We start from the raw sequence: 20069 nt of genomic DNA, 5'->3' as shown, positions 1-20069 counted from the left end.
GGACCCTTTGCGTGGGGACGAGCCTGGGCTATTGGCTGTGACGTACAGGCTGGTACGCCCATGCTCCGCTGAAAGTTATACGGGCAGCGTCTGAAACGTAAAGCCCTTTCTGAAGGATGGCAAACATGACCAGGATGGGGAGAGTTGGGAGAAACATAGTCCAACACGTGTTTTTTTCCCAGGGGGAAGGGGCAGGTTCTAGTTTACAGCCCTCCCAAGAGGGGGAAATTCCTTTGAAAGGAAACCGCAGGAGACGGAGCCGCACCAGTGGGTGCATAACGGTTCCTGGAGGGCACAGCGGCCCCGCGAGGGAGCTCCTCCACGCACATCCAGGTGCACGGGCACGGCAAACTGCAAACCCGATGTCACTCATGTCTTCTCCCCTGCGCTCCCCCCCCAAACCACTCTTGCAGGCAAGGGGAAAAAAATGCTCTTCCTTCTGACACATGCATTGGCCTCTCACAGCTTGGCTTCACCTGGAAGAGGAGCACGGAGAGAGGCGGTTTTCCTCCTGTCTCCCTGTCCCTCCAGCGCGACCTACCACCAGAGGGCACTTGGAGAGCCCCCGCCGGGGAGCTGCCGCCAGGTGCTCGGTGATTAAAGCTGGCAACTTGGAATAAAAACAAAATAAAGCGGCGCCCCTGCCTCAGCAGCGAGCTGATGCCTTTCACCTGCAGCCAGGCGCCTGCACCTGCGGGAGGTGCCCCGGCCCCGGCCCCGCCGCGCGGCCGGCAGCGCTCAGGCGCGGGCGGCCCCGCACCGGGGCGGCTATAAGGGGGGCGGCTATAAGGGGGCCCAGCCCGCCCGGGAGCCGAACCGAGCGGACCCGAACCGAACCGAACCGGGCCGGAGCGGCGGGTGGCCGCGGCAGGTGCGTAGCCTCCCCCGGGGGGAGCCCAGCCGGCCTGGAGCTGCTCCCCGGCCGCTTCGCGCAGCCCCGAGCCGCGGGGCCCCGGGGTGGCGGCCGTTGTTTTCTCCCGCGGTTACTGCAATAAGTTGTGCTTAAAAGAAGAAAGGAGTCTTGATAGCAAGAAATGCAAAACGTTGCCTGCACCCGCCGTGTTATTGATTGCCGCCTCCTCCTCCTCCTCCAGCCGCCCTCCCCGAGCTGCGGCCGCCGGCTCGGGGCGGAGCGGGGCCGGGGCTGCGCCGCCCGGCAGCCCCGGGCAGCGGCGCCGCTCCGCGCCCGCGGTGCTGCTCCGCGGCTCGCGGTGCGTCGCAGGCACCGCCGCTTGCTCGGAGCTCGCTGGGTATCTACCATGGTGCTGCATTGCAGTGTGCAGACGTGTTCTCTAGGCCCGTGCTAGCAGCTAAAACTGTGCGTGGAAACTAAGTGCAGGTAACGAGCGTGGGTTGCGCGGGGGGAGGGAGAGGTGTTACGGTGCTGCTCGCTCCGTGTCACCTATAGCTTCCAGGGATTTGCATTTTTTTTTTTTCCCAAGCACTTCTGCTGGGACAGCAGGGGAGGCCAGGCTGTTTGCGAAGTGCCTGCAGGGGCTGTGCTGAGCCTGTGCGTCCTGGGGGACCTGCCGTCGGCTGGGATCCCCGTTCCCGTGCCCAGGATCGGGTAGGGGGGGGTGCGGCGGCGGGTGGCCTCGCGGGGGGGGGGGCTGCAACACGCGGCGTCTGCTCCGTTAGGGCTGACGTGGCTCTTGCAAAGCAAAGAAACAAAAAATTAACGGTCGAGTTAAGGCCCCTTGCTAAAAGGGGGAAACTGAGGCACGGGGCGCTCGGGGGCTGCGCAGCGGCGGTGCGCGGCCGAGGGGCAGGTGGCGAAGCAGCCGCCCGAGCGCAGCCCAGGTGCGGCCCCGGCGGCAGCAGCCGGCGGCGGGGCCGAGACGGGGCCGGGGCGGCCGCGGGGCTTTGTGCGCGGGCAGAGGCGCCGCGCGGAGCCGGGCCCGGGGGCAGCGGCGGGGGAGGGCTGAGCGCGGGGGGCGGCGCGGGGGGCGGGCGGCGGCGGGGCGGGGAGCGGTGCGGAGCGCAGCGCGCCCGGGCTCGGGGCTCCGCGGCGGGCGGGGAGCGGAGCGGTGCGGAGCGCAGCGCGCCCGGGCTCGGGGCGCAGCCCGCGGACGCCGGGGCCGGCGGGGAGGCAGCCGGGCGCTCGGCGCCGTCGCTGGGCTGCGGAGGCATGAGCGGCTGGCGGGGCTGAGCCGCGCTGCGCTGCGCCGGGGGAGGCAGCGGGCGCCCGGCCCTGGATTTCCATGGTGCCGCCGCGGTGCGGATCGGCGCGCCGCGAGCCGCGGAGCCGGCGGCAGCGGAGCGGCGAGGTCCGGTGAGTGAGCGCGGCTGCTGCCCCCCTTCCGCGGGCATCCCGGCGTCCCGGGGGGGGGGGGTTCCCCCGGGGCGGTGTGCGGCAGCGAGGGCTGCAGACCCCTGTGGCCGCATCCGGCGCGGGTGCATCTGCCTGCCCAGAGCGTGCGCGGGGGAACCTGCGCCGCTGGAAGCGGCTGTGTCTGGGAACAGCATCCAGAGGGGCTGCCTAATGCTAGTTACAGAAGGGGGTGAAGAAATCCCTTTAAAATCCCTTGTTCCTGTTCGTGTGCCTCCCCCCCTCCGGTTCTGTTTTATATGCATTCATATATATATATATATATATATATGTATGCGTAGGTTTTTTCCTTCTTAAATCTGCGTCTTCATGTGTTACCGTTCAGTCATCGTCTGGAGCAGGCAATGCATCAGAATAAAACAATTCCTTTCTATAAAAAGTTGCCATTGGCAGGGAGAGACTCTTTTGAAAGCACTCCTGAATCTTCAAAAAAATCCCCCCCCTAAAACTTTCCCAAATCCTTGCAAGACCCTTTATGAAAGGCAAGGAGGGGAGGGAGGACAAATCGGTCTTTGCTTCCTCCGGGGAAATCCTAACTTCTGCGCAATGGTCCAAGTCTTCCCTGCTCGTAGCTGTGCGGATGGTGCGTGTGCATCGATCACAGGAGAGGCTGCTGTGTGATGACTCCAAGTATTGTCCTCGCTCTTCATGACCTCGGTTTAACCTGGCATGGTCAAGCATTACCGGCTTTGTCTGCATTCAAGCTATAGCCAGTACTTCCCCGTTCCTGGAGGTGAAGTGAATGATGTTCAATTAATCTGTGTTCTAAGGGGCATCAGAAAGTCAATAGGTTAGTACTAAGTGAGGTGAATAGTAAGTGATAGAAGGAAAAACTGTACTTCTGTGACCTGCAGTTCGTGATACTGGCTCGGGGGTGAGAGAATGTGAAGTTAGCAGAGTACCATGACACAAAAACCTATTGCTCACAGGGTTTCCCCGTGATTTGCTGAGCACTTGATGCTTTGCTGGTGGTTTGAATCTGTTAAATAGGTCTTAGCTGACTTTTGGGAAATGGTGTTGGCTGTCCTTCACTGCATGGCTTCATTGACAGAATGTCTCTAAAAGTTAAATCAAATGACCTACTTCCTACAACTGAAAGTCTGATGCCTCAGAAGAAATCTGTGCTGTCTTCAGAACAGATGTTTATCTCTTTTTTTTTTTTTTTCCTTAGACATGGAGGTGCTAGATCCTTTAAAAAGTGATTTGTTCTTCTTTGTTGCTGTCCTTTTGCCATTTGGTGTCAGCTTGAGAAGCCTCAAGATTGAAATGCAGTGTACTGGGTTGGTGCAGGGAACCAGGTAAAATAGCTTTGACTTGGGAAACTTGGTGCAAGCAGTGAGTAACTGAATGCACAACTGCTGTTGTGAAGTGGCTTGTATGGCAAAACAGTCACCTTGCTCAATTTTACTATCTCTGTGCTTGTTGCAAGAACATAAAGTAACCCAATTTAGTCTTCATTGTCTTTATAGTGTTATTTGATGTAATTAATTGTGGAGTTTCCCCCCGGCTTATAACAAGTTTGTGCAGTGGAAACAGGTAACAGATGCTGCTGAAGATCTGCACACAGTCCACCAATATGATAGAAACAGCTTTTCCCCGTGCTCTTATCACACACCGTCTTGCTCTCCATGTTAACCCTGAGCTTTCCCCTGCCCATTAGCAGTTGGGAACTTCCCAGATTTCAATTAGATGCAAAAGGGAAACAAAGATCCAGGCTGGATATGGGAGCCTAGAAAAGAGGTGACTGCATCTGCCCTGTGCTCTTTAACTCTCTTCAGCAAATTGCATTAGTATGTGACAAATTGGCTTGCAAAGCAGCTAAATGGAAATGACATTTGGAGCCGTTTGCTGTGCAGACCCTGTGGTGTCTCGGAAACATGTGACTTGCAGTATCTCCCTCAGATCTCCAATTTAACTCCTGCTACAAGGCTTTCCAGAACTTGCTTTGGGAACTTATGTTGCAGCTAGACGTGAGGAAAGCTTGAAAGAATTGCCCAAAAGCTGGGGCAGATACATGCACACACTGTCTCATGCAGTAGGCAACTTGCATGAAGAACTGAGTGAGGAAAGAAAGCAAAAAAAGTAATGCCTGCAAACTGCATGAGGTATGTGGCAAAAGAAGGTTTAAGGAGGAAAACCGTGCTTGCTCTTCAGTGCCAATGTGATGCTTCCCAAAGGGAGCTGGATTGCACTCGGAAGCACCTTTGTTCAGCTGAGGCTGTTTTGACGACTCTCAGCAGAGAGGGCTGAACTGTATTGCAACAGGAAAACATACACCTGCTTCCCGCATCCTGCTCCTCTGAGCGTGTGCGCGTCCCTTTGAATGCAGCAGTGATCAAGCTGTTTTAATTGGCCCCTCTGCAGTTTGAACAATAAATATGTAATGGGGAAGAGTGTGCCCCCCTTCTCCACCCGGTTTTGAGGCTGTCACTCCTGATGGGGACGTCTGCGCTCTGCTCGCTGCTCCCTGCACGCTCAGGCACCGCACGGTCGCTCCTGTTCCAGTCCCTGTTGCTTGTAGCGTGTGCAAATGGTGCCCCCCTGTATCTGGCATCCTTGAAAAGAGGAAAAGCTGAACGCGGGTGTGTAGGGCTCCTGAGACAGGCCCCTTCACATTTCTAAACACTCCTGATTATTCAGCTAATCTTTTTTTCATGGGCATGTTACACGAAACACAAACGGGGGAGAAAGTGGAAGGCGGTGACACATTTTAAAATACACAAGAAAAGCGCTGGCAGGAATATAATCGTTTTTATTCCGGCGATATGAAATATTTATGGGCCTAAGTTGTGGCAAGATTCTCTCCCCCTCCCACCTGACTCTTCCTGGAGCGTTTTCCCCTAGGGAAGGGAGCGTCCTAGCGGAGCCCTGTGCTCGGCCGCGGTGTCCGCACGCAGCCGGGGCGCCCGCGCCGCTGTCCGGCACGGTGACCCTGGAGCATCCCTGCCAAGCTGCCCGGCTCCTGGAGGGCCCGGAGCGCTCTGTTAGTCTGTTAACTAGCCATAACTCGGAAGTGTCCGTTTGGCGAGCCGCTGACAAGTCCCTTTGAGGTGCCTGTGTTTCCTGGGAGTCCTCTGCTCCCCGAGGGCGTTCTGCTGTTCATTCATTAGGTCTGAGGTTCCCCCCTCCCTTTTCCCCCCCCCCTCTTTCCCTGGCAATTCAAACAGTGATGAATGGACAAAAATCCCTCAAGGGAAACATTTTTTCACTTAGTTACAAAGATTTCATGGCTAATTAGAGTAAATGTGGGCTTTAGAGTGTTAATCTCTTAACCAGCTTGGCTGGGAGGGCGGCCCCAACAACGGGAAGGGAGGGCAGGAGGGAGCTGAGGGGACGGAGATGCTAGCAAGTTTTTCTTGGGGCTTAGCCGCAGACACTCCTGGCTGACACTGCGTGCCTTTATGGTTGCCACCAAGAGCATCCCGTATGTGACCTATTTACATCCGCTAATCCGCTGCCCCCCTTGGGTGCACGCACCTTCTGTCCCGGCATTCGAGGCTGCTTCCCGCATTGCAAGAGCGGAGGGAGGTTGTGCAAGACTTTAAGGCGTTTGGGTCTGAGGAGGCCGCAGGCTCTTTGTCCCTGACAAGTGGCTGAGAGAGCCTCAAGGATGAAAAGAAGTGTGAACAAAAGGAGAATTCGGGGCAGGGCATCGTCCTTGGGAGGGAGCGGCTGCTGCCTGGGGGGCTTCATGCTCGGATTCTTTCTCTGCAGTTAAAATACATACATACATATATATATATATATTTATTGGTGTGTTTTAGTGCCAGTGCGGGGATGGTCTGAGAGCTTTTGGTGTACCGAGCGAGTGGGCAGGTGGCTCGGGTGCTGTCCCGAGCGCGCTGCTGTGCGAACCTGGTAGCAAGGCTGGTGCGAGGCTCCGGGACAGGCTGCTCCGTTCGTCTCCGCAGCTGGCAGTCGGGCTGGCCGGGGAAGCACGGGTCCGACTTGCAGGTTCTCCTCAAAGGTAGATGTTTTGGACTGTGTGAAAAGTCCTCCCACCCATGCTGTTGGGAAGGGGATTTGCTGGCAGTGTGCACTCTGTTCTTCCTCCCTTTCCCCTGCCTGTTCTGCCCTTCCTCACCAGCACCGGAGCCTGCTTTTCCAGGCTCATTTTGACATAGCCCCAAATGGCTCTGGCCAAGCAGGACCAGCAGCTCCCGAGCTGACCAAGCAGCGCACTCCCTCCCCTCTGTGGGCTGCTGCTCCGAGTGATGGGGATGGTGCAGGGAAAAGCTTTGGGAGAAGATGGGAGCGAGTGGGATGCGAGCTTGAAATACCTCCTCATCCCACTAGAGGGGATCCTCTGGATCAGGCTGGAGGAACCACTCCGGCAGCCTTCGTGCAAAAATAAAAATAAAAGCAGCTCCTGGCAAAGCCGTGCTAAAACGCAGCCCCTGGTTTGCGCTAGAGCCACTGGTCCCTTGGAGGGGAGAACGGGCACTACGTGAGTAGTGGTGGCTGCAGGTTGGAGCCATCGTTTCGCTGCGCCCAGCTGGTGACCGAGAACAGCACCTGTGCGGGAGGCGGTATGATTTTAATGCTTTTCAGACATTCCTGCCTGAGGCGGGCTGGCCGGCCCCGGTCCTTGCCGAGGAAGGGGACGTGAAGCTGGGCTCTCCCAGCACGGCTTGTGTCTCCTCTGCCCACTGTGGGCACAGCGTAGGCAGGGAGAAGGTCTCCGGTGGGGGTCAAACTGCCCTAGCAGGACTTCACCAAGAAAACGCAAGCGTGACGTGTCGGTGGTGTATCCGATCTGCTGCGCGTGCTCTGCCGGGTCTGCGGCCTGAATTAAACCCACCCGTGCATTCAAGAGGACCCGGGAAACGTTCCCAGCCTGACCTAGGTGGCTGTGGCAGGGTGCTGGGAAAGAGGTGCCCTCCCTCGCTCCGATCTGATCGATCCCGGCTCGTGTTTCTCGCCGCAACCTCTGCCGCTCTGCGGGTGGAACTGAACCGAACCGGGAGGTGTGGGGCGGCTGGAACGGAAAGTGAGATAAATGTATCGCGTTATGAAAATTTAATCCTGCTTTGCCTAGGCTAAAATTACATTCAGAGCAGGAGATAAAAGGCATCAGAGTCACGTTTTTTAACCAAAAAAAAGTCGAGATCATCTGAAAAGGCATCGCACGCTGGGAAGGGAGCCCGGCCTCGGCGCTGCCGGCGAGGGCGCGTGCTGGGAACGGCTGCGCGGCGCTTAGCGTGACGGCCGCCTGCCAGGCGGAGCAGGGTGGCTCTCGCAGCCCTCTTCCTGCTTGGATGCGACTTCCCCGCTTGGTAAAAGCGAAAGGTGACATCTGAGTAAATATTGCGCTGACCCCTCACCTCGCCCGGCTGCCGCTGCTCCTTTCCGAGCGCTCGCCGATGAAGCAAGCGGTGACCCGGGCCGGCGCTGCCGCGGAGGGGCCCCGCTGCCGGCGGGGCGCCGGGCTCCGAAACGCGAGCGAGCGCCGGGCGCGTCAAAGCTGGAAGCGGAACGGGAAGGAAAGTCTCCTTCCTGGCTGCCGGTGAGCCCGTGCCGCCTCCCGCGCGCGGTACATGGGTGGCGGATAAGCATCTGCTCTGGGTGAAGCCGCCGCTGCGCTGGAGCGGTGCGGCTCTCACGGCTGGTTTGAACGGCACCGAATCCTCTATCTGCGCTCGCGACTGGGGCGCCGGGTCGGGAGCAAGGGGAGGTGCTGTTTTGTGGTGTTTTTATGCCAGCAGAAGCCTCTCCGTGGAAACGTTACACTGGCAAAAAAAAAATATCTGTTAGCGGTAGACTGTTCAGAGCAGCAGCAGCAGAGGCAGGAAGGGGCTGAGCCCGTGTCCAGCCTCGGCCTCTTCTCGGAGACCTCCGAGGGGATGCGGAGGGCTCTGCCGGGGCCGGCACGCCGGCGCCTGCTGGCTGCAGCATGAACCCGAGGGACGGGGCTCGGCCGCCGGGCTGCAGGGGGGGTATGGATGAGATGCGGGGGGAGGCAGCTGGGGTGCACAGGCAAATCTCGCCCCATCTGGAGAGGGGCTTGGCTTTTTCCTAGTGAGGAGACGGTCGGATGAGGAGGGTCTTTCTCTTGGAGAGGCCGTTCTCTGCATGTATCAGGGCAGGTTAAAGGAAGCTGCTTATTTTGCTTTCAGCTCTTGGCTGGCTGTTAGCAGTGTTTGAAAAACAGCAGTTTGAATTCACTCAGCAGCAGCGACAGGTCGGTGCCGGGCTCTGGAGCACTGGTTGCCCTTTACCTTGTCTCAGGAAGCCAAGCAATGGGAGGGAAAACAGGAAACCTCTTGGGCAGAGCTTCACCGCTTGCTCACTTGCGCAGCACGCGGGGCTGGGAAGGAAGCTGATCCACCTCGGTTTGTCCAGGAGCCTCTGGCAGACCCTGACTCAGCTTGGAACAAGTTACTCATGTTATTTCCAGGCTGGGTGAGTTTGGGAACAAATGCCTCCTGGAGACATCTGTGCGTAGCTTTTGCTTTGTAGCAGTTTCACGTCACTGATGAGAGAAAGCTGGGAACCCCTCGTGCACGTTGCGCTGCGCTCCAGGCTGTAGAGGAAAGCCTGTACGCGGTGGCTGTGGCTCCCGTGGTGAGGCTCAGCATCCCCAAATCCCCTATTGCTGGGAATCTGACAAGAGAACTGCAGAAACCTGGAGCCGCTTGGAGGTACGCAGGAAGTTTTCTCAGTGTTCGTGCTTACACCAGGTTAACTAGTTTATTAACCTTGACATAATGGGTGCAAATGTATGAGGAATCAGAATCAAATTTTAGTTTATAGGAATCTGATGCTGAACGTAGGTCACCCATTTTGTTGTCTAAGCAGAATTGTCAATTTTAAGCATTCAAAAAAATGAGTTTGAGCTCTGAGATTTTGAGATAACTTATAATACTTAAAACAGAGAGGCTTTGAACTCTCTTTATTTGCTTCCTGATTTCTGGGCTTTCAGTTTGTCTTGTCAAGATTATCTTCATAACCCAAAGTGGACATTTTCCTCTAAGAGTGGAAAGCTGAGATTCTCTTGGTTATAGGAATGAGCTTTAAGAAGAGCAAGTGCTGCAATGAAACTGTGCGCATCGCTAACATTGTTAAAATTTCCCAAGTCATGTCACTGAAGTGCAAGATTTCCTTCTTCTTTGAGAATGTTACAAAAGCAGCAGTAAGTACCACAAACTAGAGCATGTTGGTTGTTTGTCAAGGTAGCCAGATATGAGGGATTCGTGTGTAGCCAGTTCATATTAAGATCTTTGTTCCCTGTGGCTGGGCAGATTTACTGATGTCAGAGCAGAAAAATGGTAAGTTGGCTGCTTAACAGGGATGTTACAGTTCAACTCCATAAAACATGCAGGCTGTCTCCTTTACTCATTCATTTGCCAAGTACCCAAAAAGTCGCAGTGACAGGAGTGGAGGATGGAGCACTGCCCGCATGATCATATTTCCTGCCTTTGCTGGTTCGTGTCGCAGCCTGTTATGTTATTTAAGAAAACGCTTGTGAATTTCCTCTCCGTTTTAACGAAGTGCGAAGAGGTGGGGCAGGGGCAGAAAAGGGAGCCTGTCAACAGGTTTTGTAACCGGCTAAGTTGTTCTTATCCTGAGGACTTGCCATCTTGCAGGCTGTAAATTGGAATTTAAGCTAGAAAATGGGAGTTCCTGCTCTCCTGGGCACTTGGGAGAAGCCTCCTGCGGCTGCGGCGCTGTAGCTTTGCCACAGTATGACTTTGTAGCATAGTAAAGTCCAGCATCAGAACCCTGATTCAAATTTTCACTCCAGTTTCTAAACTGTTTACCGCTGGGGGACCCCAAATAACCTGTGTGATTCAGGGGATATCTCAGCATGACTGTGTATTCTGCAAGCGTCTGAGTCATCCTAGTTTTTGATGCGAAGTGATTGTGCGGATGGTAGTGGTCACCTATCGTAACAAAATTCAGATAGGCATATGAAAATACTGGCTAGTTAATGTGCACAGATGCAAACTTTACCTATACTAATGCAGGCTCCAAACATTTCTTCTGATGTTTTCATTTTATTAAGTGTTGGTGCTGAGGGTAGGGTACAGTAATTAAGAATGAAGATGCCTAAATGCCTTTCTTGGTTCAGCCGTTCACTTGGGGGAGATGCGGGTCAATTGGAAAGCTAGACTTCCGTCAAGGCTGGCTTGCTAGGTAAGAGCTGTTTTTCCTTTGGGTGTTTTTTTTTTTTTTTTAAGAGTCAGCTTGTTGTGTATTGAGTGTTTTCCAAAGCTGCCACTTGCATACTTGTATGGGAAAGAAGTTCTTCTCAAAATCTGGAAGTAGTAAATTGGGAGTAAGATCTTCTCAAAATCCACCTTGGAATGAAAAATGTTTTCGTGTTTGCTCTTGAACCTGTTAAGTTCTGGCCTTTGTTGTGGGCCCATCTGTTTTTCTGACCACTATATCAATTTAACATTATGGAAGTATCATCTGTTGTTTTACAAAAGTTGGAAGGACCAGATGAAAAACATTTGCAGTAAGTAATCTATTTGGCTGAGAGAGGATACAGCAACCAAAGCTGCACTCTGGACTTTTTCTTTCCAACAAGTTGTTCTCAAGTTTTCTTTGCAGTTAGCAAGGAGTTAATTGCAGCAGCGGTGGTGGGCCCTTCTTTGATCAGTGGCCTGCGTTAGGGTTGGTTAGACTGGCAGATGAAGAGCCTAATGGAGCAGGAATTGTGTTAAAGGCCCATTTGGTGGTAACAGGTTTAGACAGTCTTTAAAATATCATAGCAACCAAGCAACAGGAGCAAGCACTCCAGAGTTCATTAGAAGAAAGCCATAGGAGCCCTTTTGCTTGTCCATGGGTATATAATAAGGTGCTGATATAAGTACTTGCGTAACTTGGCTTTTCAAGGCATAAATTATGCGGCAGGGGCAAATCTGTTACATCAGTTCCACCAAATAAATTTTCTGACTTGGAGTTGGTCACAAATTGTCTTGGGCTGAGTTGGGAAGTGCTAGAACTAATTCTCAGAGCCTTTGCTTTTGTTTCTCTCTTTTAAGGACTCCAAGCGTGTTGTATAACTACTTTTAGAAAAAGGAAACATGCTCAGGGTATTGGGTCACTGGGAGGCTTAACCTCAGGAGTAAAAAGTTGGGTGGGATTGGACTGATTTTGCGGAAGGAGATCTTCACTTCTGAGTGTGAATTCAGCAATATGAATTTTCTTATTACCCATTTCCTTGCAGACTCATATGAAATGACTTGTAAATGAGACCTATTTTACTTTTAAGAGAAGTAGTGATTTTTGGTAGTCAAAGAGCTAGCTGCTTTTAAAATTTTCTGGGCTGGGCAGCCCAAAATTTTGCCATGTGGAGTCAATATCAATACTGATTTAGAAAACACTGAAATGTTAAAGTTTCAAAACTATTTTTAAAGAAAAGCTTGAGCTCAAAAGTTTGTAGAGGTTTATCTTTTGCCATAAAAATTGAGGTTGAGATATACAGGTGATTTCTGATGTTCATGTTAAAAATACTTTATTCAACATCCACACTTGGACTACTGTTTTTGTTTTACCAAAGCTACTGAATATCTAGAAGCTCACATAATAAGACTTATTGCAGAAGTCTTATTAGTCTGAAGGTGCACCTGTCCCTGTGATGGGAAACCAGTATGTGCATGCTCTGCCCTGGTGAGCAGGTTAAAGTCAGTGGTCAGCAAGAGGAAGCAGCCTACCATTCCCATAAAGTAGGAAGCAAGTATGTTCTTGCTGGGTGCGTGAGTCTTGCCAACACGGGGATTTGGGAACCTTGCCTTCCCCTGCCAGCTCCTGCTCTCACATTGTTCTTTATGTGAGCTGCAAATAGCAATTGGGAAACAAACAATTTGGGCTTAATTTCCTTCTCCTTTTAAGATTTAAAAAAAAAATCCCTACCAACAGAGCAGATTTTAACATGAGGAAAAGCAAAATATTGACTCATTTGTTCATCCCTGACAATTCTTGTTACATTCTCTGCAAATTCCCATTATAAACAACACACTTTGCCAGATTATCTGCACTAGGCATCTTGTTACTGAAGAGGATATAACGTTAATTTCCTTGTAGTTTAGTTTTTCTCACATATTTGAACTTGTTTGGCTAGTGGTGTTATGAATCTTAAGGTAGGTCAGTTGGAGTTTGCTTCTGGCCTCTAAAAAGATAATGGAAGCAGCACTGACGTGATCTTAGGAAATCCACAGATTTTCCTCAGAGCCACGTGGAAACACATCTTCTAGTATAGAGAGTTTCTTCAGGCCGAGCATCTCAAACCTGTAGTTTCAGTGGAAGTTCCCCAGCTCTCAAGCCATATATAGCTGAAATCGAGTTCTGCCCTGTTGTTGTCCCCAACAGTCCTCACAAATTTTACATAAATGCCTTGTGAAAAAACTGGAATGACAATCTGTGCTTGTTTTAAAGGAAATATGTACAGAAGTGAACCAGGTGAAAGTATTCTACAGAGAGAAACTGCGCAGCTTCTCATGTGTGGCTGCCTCCCCTGTATTTCACGGAGCAAACAGTCCTTTGCAACTGGCACGTTCCCTCAGTCTGCCAAAATATCAGTGAAGTCCTGCATCAGATTCTGCTGCAGCTTACTGTACTCCCGGATCTCCAGATGTTTTATGGAGTCAAGGAAATTTCATTGTCAGGTTTTAACCCCTGGCACTTGGTTGAAATCGGCTCCTCGGTCATGCGTCTGGCCAGGGGTGACATATGCTGGTGTCCCTCCGCATGGGCTGCAGTGCTGATGTGTGCTTGGGCTCCTGCAGTGTCCTGAAAAATTGGACTGGCAGGAATAGGGACTACTTGTGCTCTCAAATGGGAGCAGGGCCAGAACAAGAGAGCTTCCACGGAGGAGTGTTGAGTTTAAGGGTGTGCTAGGAATTTTCAAAGTAGGCAGACTTTGCTGCATTCCCGTGAAATATGGCCTTACAAGTCCTTGAAGGATTTATTGTTTTCCGGGCACTGCTGGATCTAGTCCGATAGGCTGGATATAGGAAGGAAATGACTCAGTTGCTCTACAGACAAGTGCAGCTTTGAAATTCAAAGAGGCAGGAGACAGCTGAGAGGCTCCAACTCATTCCCACTGGGAGTTGGGTTCTTGTGTGTCTATTATTCTTTTGTGTGTAGCACTTCAGGGTCGCAGTCTGCAAATGAGGGAGAGGGTAGAAAGGAAAGAGGCTCTGCTAGACCATGCTCGCTCAGGGCAAATGAGCCAATGCCTCAAAGACCTTCCAGTGTGAGGACACCATGAGAGAGCAGGTGAAGGCAAGTGAGGCTGGGGGAGGGCCGGGGGGCGCGCGAGAGGTGCCATCGTTGTTGCAAGGCCTGTATTTGGTTTCCGAAGCAGCTGCCAGGCTATGTTTCTGCCTAGCCATTGCTAATTGATTGCTATGCTAGGGGCACAGTGCAGGGCAGAGTTTGAGGACAGATGTGTAACAGCTTTCAGATTTTCTGAAGATGGTTCTCCCCCACTTGGAGAAGTTCAGAAGCACCGATCCTCCCTGCAGATGAGTTGTGTAAGGAGTTCAGGCAGTCCTCGCTGACTTCTCCTGCAGCAATTCATTCTGGCTGTCTCCGCTTCTGTTCCCTTATCTCCTTTCCTCTTGCCCGTTTTGTCTGGAGCTGGGTGTGTGGTCCCCGGTGTTTCCACTTTGAGCTGTGCAGAGATTTGCCACAGAAAGTGGAGAGAAATATTCATGATTTTGCAGGACAAGTTCAGGCTTTTGGAACTTCTTACCAGCATCAAGCTGTCCAGCCCCTCTTAGCTAGTTTCCCGCCTCATGCTGTAACTTTTGGCTCTTGTCAGATGTGGACCTAAGCAAATGCCTTCTCCATCCTATTATCAGCTTGGTTGGAGAGAGTTTTTAAATGACAGTAAGATCCTTACCAAAGAAACAAGAATCAGTGTTAAAGATAAAGAGAACAAGACAGCTTGTTTCATCTAAACAGAAGGGTTATTAAACAGGCTTGAATTAATCAGTGATCTGCCAGAGCTTTGAAATTGAAAAGCAGGGCTGAGGAGCATGGTGTAGATGAGTGGAAAGGAGCCACTTTCTCAGGTAGACATTTGCATCCAAATGCCGTAGAAGAGGAGACAATGTTCTGCTGATGGTGGGACAGAGCTGGTGGGACTCTAGGCTCCAGAGTGCAAAGCCTGGGGGCATCCATCCATCAGCCTCACGGGTACTAACGAGCACTAGTGCAGGAGACCTGCTGGGCCCCTGCAAAAGACCAGCCGCTGTCCCAGTGGCTGTGGGCTCTGCAGAGATTGCTGGCTGTCATGTTCTGTAGCAGATGGGGAAGGAAATGTAAATGCTTTACGATTCCTGGGATTTGGGCATCTCAAAGCACTTTCAAAAATGCATCAAGCACCTCGGTGATGCACTTTAAAGGGTAGGCCTGGAGAGGCAAAGGAATTGATAAAGCTGATGTTGATTATGCTTAATAGCATATACTTGCACTAAGACAGGCTTGATGCAAGGCTGTTTGGTCTCTGAAGGGTTCTTTAGTACTATGTGGCTTTCTCCCCCATCAGCCTGCCTAGTTCAGGTTTGTTGTTAATTTGAGGGCTTTTTGTTGCATTCTTCCTTTCCAAATTCTTGTGATCCTGTGGTGGTATCTGAAAAATAATTTCTTCTGCGGTGGAAATCCCAGCATTTTGACTGGCAGCTGGAGTTTGGAACACAGGAGTGGGCCTTCTGCACCTCCCAATTCTGATTGCACTGGTCACGCACTACAAACGAACCCCTCCATTTATGCATTCCTCTGCTTCTCCTCCCAAAATTTCCTCCCCTAGTATGGTGCCACATGACCTCTACCCTCACAGTGTGATAAGGAAGAGGACAGTGATGGACAGCACAATGGCCTTTATTTGTGTAGATTTGACTTGATGCTTACTGCTCATAAATCAAAAAGATAATTCCATTCCAGAATGGGATTATCACGTAACTGGTGAACACCTTCAAAATGGGGAAACTGCGTCTGAGTGTGCATGTAAGCAGTTGCGTGTTCTTAATAATTTCAGTGTGCTGCTGGCTGAGTGAAATGTATAGCTGCACAGTTGGGGATTCAGCATTTCAGAACGTAATTTTAACAAATGTACGATTTCCTGGTTTACTTAGGTAACAGCACTGTGGCTACTGTGTAAATACATCTGGCTGCTGTAGGGAGCACTGGGGATAACGAACACCACTCACTGTACAGGGCTGGCACAGCCAAAGGATTTCTGTTTCAGGATTTTTGTTTAATGGAGTGGCTGGGGACCCATTTAATTTGAAGCTGGGGTTCTTCACTTGCCTGTGGTGCACTTGGAGTGAGGCCAGGAGAAGCTGCTGCTTATTTTTCTCCTCCAGTTCGGTGGCCGCTCTGTGATCTTCCCTCATGCTGTACAGTAATATTCTCTTGTAATAAACTGCAGCTGGAAGTCACCTGGGGAGAGAATGCTGGGCTGAAGCTCAGGAGATAAAACTCCTAGCTTTGCCACTGGGACCTTTTGACTAGCCTTGGGCAAATCATTTAATCTGCTTGTATCTAAGGTCACTAGCCATTAAGTTCTATTTTGCTGGGGATAAAGTCCATTAATAATTATAAGATGCTCAGATACACAAGTGATGTGGGGCTATATAAACCTCAGTCCATCAAGACTCAAGTGAGACACTATTAAAAGCATTTTCTAAGGGGAATACTGGCATAGACTGCCTGGAGAGGTTGTGGACTCTATTTTTGGAGGTCTTTAAGGACGAGTTAGATGGACATCTCTTGGGAATGATAGATACACATGATTCTTGCAGCAGGAGGCTGGATTATACACTTAGAACTTTCTAGCCATGAATTTTATGATTTACTGTTATCCAAAGCCATTGACATGTTTATGCAGGTTTGGAAGAAACTGAGATTTCCCAAAACTTGAATAAACCATTTACGAAACTTAAGAAGTGATGAATTTTCCCTTCCCTTTGTATCATGTTTCAAGGCAACCAGGAAAATATGGGGTCTATTCTGCTCTGTGCTCCAATATATGGTGGTGTTGCCTTCCTGGATTCTGCCCTAAGTGACTATATGTGAATAAAGTCCTCTTCCCAGCACTGTTTCTATTGATGCAAGATAATTTAAAAGCTATTTTGCAGCAGTGTACTTAAAGCTCAATAGCTGCCAGCTGTAGTTTCTAAGATAGCAGGTGTAAAATATCAGCACAGTGAAAGAAAAAGGTATCTGATTTCTGCCACCTAGGTATTCTAGGTTGATTATGAATTTTGCTGGATGTCGTCTTAGGGTGGTTGGTTAATTGTCTCCAGCTGTAATGAACACCATGCTGGAGAATGCATGAGTTGTGCTGGAGCCCCAGCTGGAATCCTGCTTTAGGTTTGCCGGGGGAGCCATGGCTCCCTTGGAGACGGTTACAATTTCAGCAGTGTTCAGGAAACGCCTCCTTGCTGTGTCGCACGGACATTTAAGCATCCTTAGGTTGCAGGTCGCAGAGGCAGCAGTGCCCATGTTTGCTTGTCATTGTTATTAGGGGAGAGTAGCTTTGCTGTGCTGAACAATCTCTGCCCAAAGAATCTGTGAACAGAGGCACTGAGAGGTGGAAAGGAGCTCTAAACCACTGCCTTATCCATACTTTACTACAGTAGTTTATGCCTGATAGCTCCCCTTTGGTTTCAGAGTATTTCCATCAATTGAACATTAAATTAAGTCATGTTTGAAAGCATTATCCCCATTTTACAGGTGGAAAAAAATGAGGCTAAGGGTAATATGTCTTGCCCAGGTCTATTCAGCGTATTTGGGACACAGGCAGGAATGAAGTGAGACTGCTTAGACCACTGGTCAGGTTGCTACACTGTGCTGTAAAGGCAAAAGGCAATTGCTAGGATGAGACTTGCACCGGGTCTCTCTCCCTGGGTTCTTCTGCTTCTCTTTACCCCAGACCTGTTGGTATGTGGACGCGCAGGAGGGAGATGGAGGGGAAGAGGCAGCTTATCCGGTACATGTTGTATAAACAATATCCAAAGTCTGGACAATATGAACAAATTTTGCGCGTAATTCATGCAATCATGTTTGTTATCAGGGAAATGCCTTTTCAGGTCTGAGTTTCATTCTTCCCCTCCTCTTCCCTGTCCCAGGACTGGAGGAAGCAATAATCACAATACTGTATTTTGCCCTCTTAACTCTTTCTCAGAAAGCTGACAACAAGCCTGTGAAATACCATCCCCATGAATAAGCAGCTTGGAGGAAGTGGGCGGGCGGTGGGGACACAGCTCCTGAGTTTGCAAGTAGTGATTCTGGCTGCTCATGTCGGCTGTGCGGGAGCACTGCTGGCAGCTGCCCTGGCTGGTCGAGTGGGAAACAGGTACTGCAGACAGGCAGCAAAATAAAAGCGTGAGGCAAAGAGGTTGTTTTCTGTCTAAAACCCAAGGGGTTCAATGTTGCAGATTATGCTTTAAAAAGGCACGATGTTCATCATCCTTGTGGTTCAGTAACCTCTGCGTTGTCCTCTCTCCTGGTGGGGAAACCATGGAAAATGCTGGGATTTGCAGCTCCCAGAGTTTCTGGGAGCTATCTGGCTTTAAAAGCAGTTGAAGCAACAAACCTGGTGGAAGGTTTTCCCACAAAATCACATGTAAACATTTTTTTCTTTCCATCTGGAGATAGGAGTATTTTCGGGATGAAAGTGCAGAACCAAGCTTAGCTCTAGCAAAGCCTCTCCTCTTTGGACACCTGCACAGCAACCCTTCAGTGCAGATGAAATGATCGTGCATTGGTAGTTAAGATTTTTCCAGCAGCTGGACAGCTGACTGGTCAGGGATTCTTGTGCAGAGGGCTGCCAGACAGCTCGCTAAAGTTTTACAAGTTGCTTTGGTTTTTGTTACAGTTAAAATATTCTAAAAAGCCTAAACAAAAGACTCTAGGAGCCCTAGTCATTGTTTTGTATTACAAAAACATAATTACTTCACATCAAGCTGTGGGTAATTTCAGTTGCTGTCAAATTCTGAAGTTATTGAGCTGGTTGTTAAACACTGTATGCTGCTGCACTTCACTGGCGCTGATGCTGTGGTCTGAGGAGACAGATGGGAGCCATCCTGCACCAAAATGAAGGAATTGCATCTTCCACGCCAGCACCCACCAGCTGCTGGCAGGGCTGGGCTCCTTGGCCATTGCAGCAGGTTGTCCCCATGGGCTCTCAGCAGCTTTGCTCCCAGGAATGCATGGAAAATCAGCTGTTTGTATGTCAAACGTGTCAAGGCTTTTCTTACCAGAGAAAGAGGTGATAGCACTCCAACTAGTGAAGGAACTTGCTGAAGTGGTTGTGCAGGTTTCAGTAGGACTGTTAGAGAAGAGAGAGTTCTGCAGAGTGGTCTTCGTCTCCTAACTGCTGTAGCTCAGCCTCGGAGGCAGGGCTGAGATGAACTTCAGATAAGGACTGGGAAGTTCCCAAAGTTCAGAGATGTGTGGATCAGATGGTTTGGCTCAGGTATTTTGTCCAACTAAAACAGAGCAAAACCCTATTAATTTTTCTAAGGTCTGTTTCTGTCGCTGACAAATGTGTCCTGAACATCACTTCCTCAAAGGGGATAGATCACTACAACAGCTTTAGTGGTTGGAAAGCCATTTCAGAGAAAAATTCCTGATCCGCTCCAGGAGAGATGCAGACGAGGCAGATGCCTTCTCACTGACTCCTTAGAAATGGCCACGCTCTCGACCTTTTTCCAGCATTCCGGTTGGCAGATACTGTGCAGAGTCAATGTAAAGGGAAGGGGTCAGGCTGGTGCAAGGGTGAGGTTGTTCTGAATGGTTTGTTCTTGTATTTTAGTTTATATAGTGTAGCCTGCCCTTTTGGTGACCCTTTCTATAATTCTGGGGAAATTCTGACAGCCTGGTGACCTACAGAGGAGGTCAGCAGAGTGAGCCAGCCTATCTCCCTGCTTCTGGCCTCAGAGCAATGAATCTTATTCGACTATAGAAAGCAAAAAGGGCAGAATCCACTTTCAGCTTAGAAAATAATCATAGGCCAGTTCTCACCCTCCCCCCAAGCTCATTCATTTCTTAGGAGGCTTGATTCTGTGAGACAACTCCCCAAACTTGTATCGCCTTAGGAGAAAAAAGTGTGTTTTATTGTCTGCTCTGCTCCCCCTTTTCAGGAGTCTTTGAAGACTCCTTATGGCCTCCAGGCCGTGAGCGCAGCACACTGGGACAACCTGAGAAAAACGCATGGTGCTTTGATGATGAAAGCTGAGGCCAAGAGGGCAGAGGTTAGGAGAGGGTTGTTGTCAAAATGCCACTGCAGTGTTTTCATTCAGTCGTCCTCTCTGGCCGTGACCAGGTGGGCAATGTTTATATGCTCCCGAGGGCCTGTCCCCTATAATGTGCAAAGGAACAGAAACACAGCAGCTGCGAAGAAGTGCAGGGCTTCCCCACTAACGCACCCGGACCAACTCTCCTTAGCCCAGCGAAGAGGAAAGGCAGTGCCTCACTTAGCCTTGGGAAGCAGGGTAAGGGGAAGAGTGGCAAGGAGCCCTAAGAGGGGAAGTCGGAGGGATGGTTAGCAAATGAGGATGCTAGGATAGGTGCCGATTCATTTGCTCTGTTTTAAAGGGGTGCAGGAATTGCACATCCCCCCTAGAGGTGAAAAACTGTACTCAGGCCTGTGGGATGTGACCCTGATCCTCAGTCCCTCTGTCCCAACTGTTTGCAAGCGAAGGCTAGACAGTTGTGCAGAGCGGAGCGCGGCGCTCGTACAGCAGGGCTCAAAATGAGGGATGGAGTAGATCCTAGCTCC

At 50.7% G+C, this 20069-nt stretch overlaps 1 protein-coding gene across 1 annotated transcript in view; it reads left to right on the top strand.

Moving 5' to 3' along the window:
- The first annotated feature begins 1294 nt into the window (after window positions 1-1294).
- PLXNA2 (plexin A2) overlaps window positions 1295-20069 on the top strand; it is a 196427-nt gene continuing 177652 nt past the window's right edge. The window contains exon 1 of the mRNA XM_067310519.1: window positions 1295-1339. The gene's annotated coding sequence lies outside the window, so the exon portion shown is untranslated. The remainder of the gene's footprint in view (window positions 1340-20069) is intronic.

This window comes from Apteryx mantelli, chromosome 25 (genome assembly GCF_036417845.1).
Source record: "Apteryx mantelli isolate bAptMan1 chromosome 25, bAptMan1.hap1, whole genome shotgun sequence".
In the NCBI taxonomy this organism is placed as follows: Eukaryota; Metazoa; Chordata; class Aves; order Apterygiformes; family Apterygidae; genus Apteryx; species Apteryx mantelli.
The sequence above is the reverse complement of the archived record's forward strand: the minus strand, read 5'-3'. Positions and strand labels throughout refer to the sequence as shown.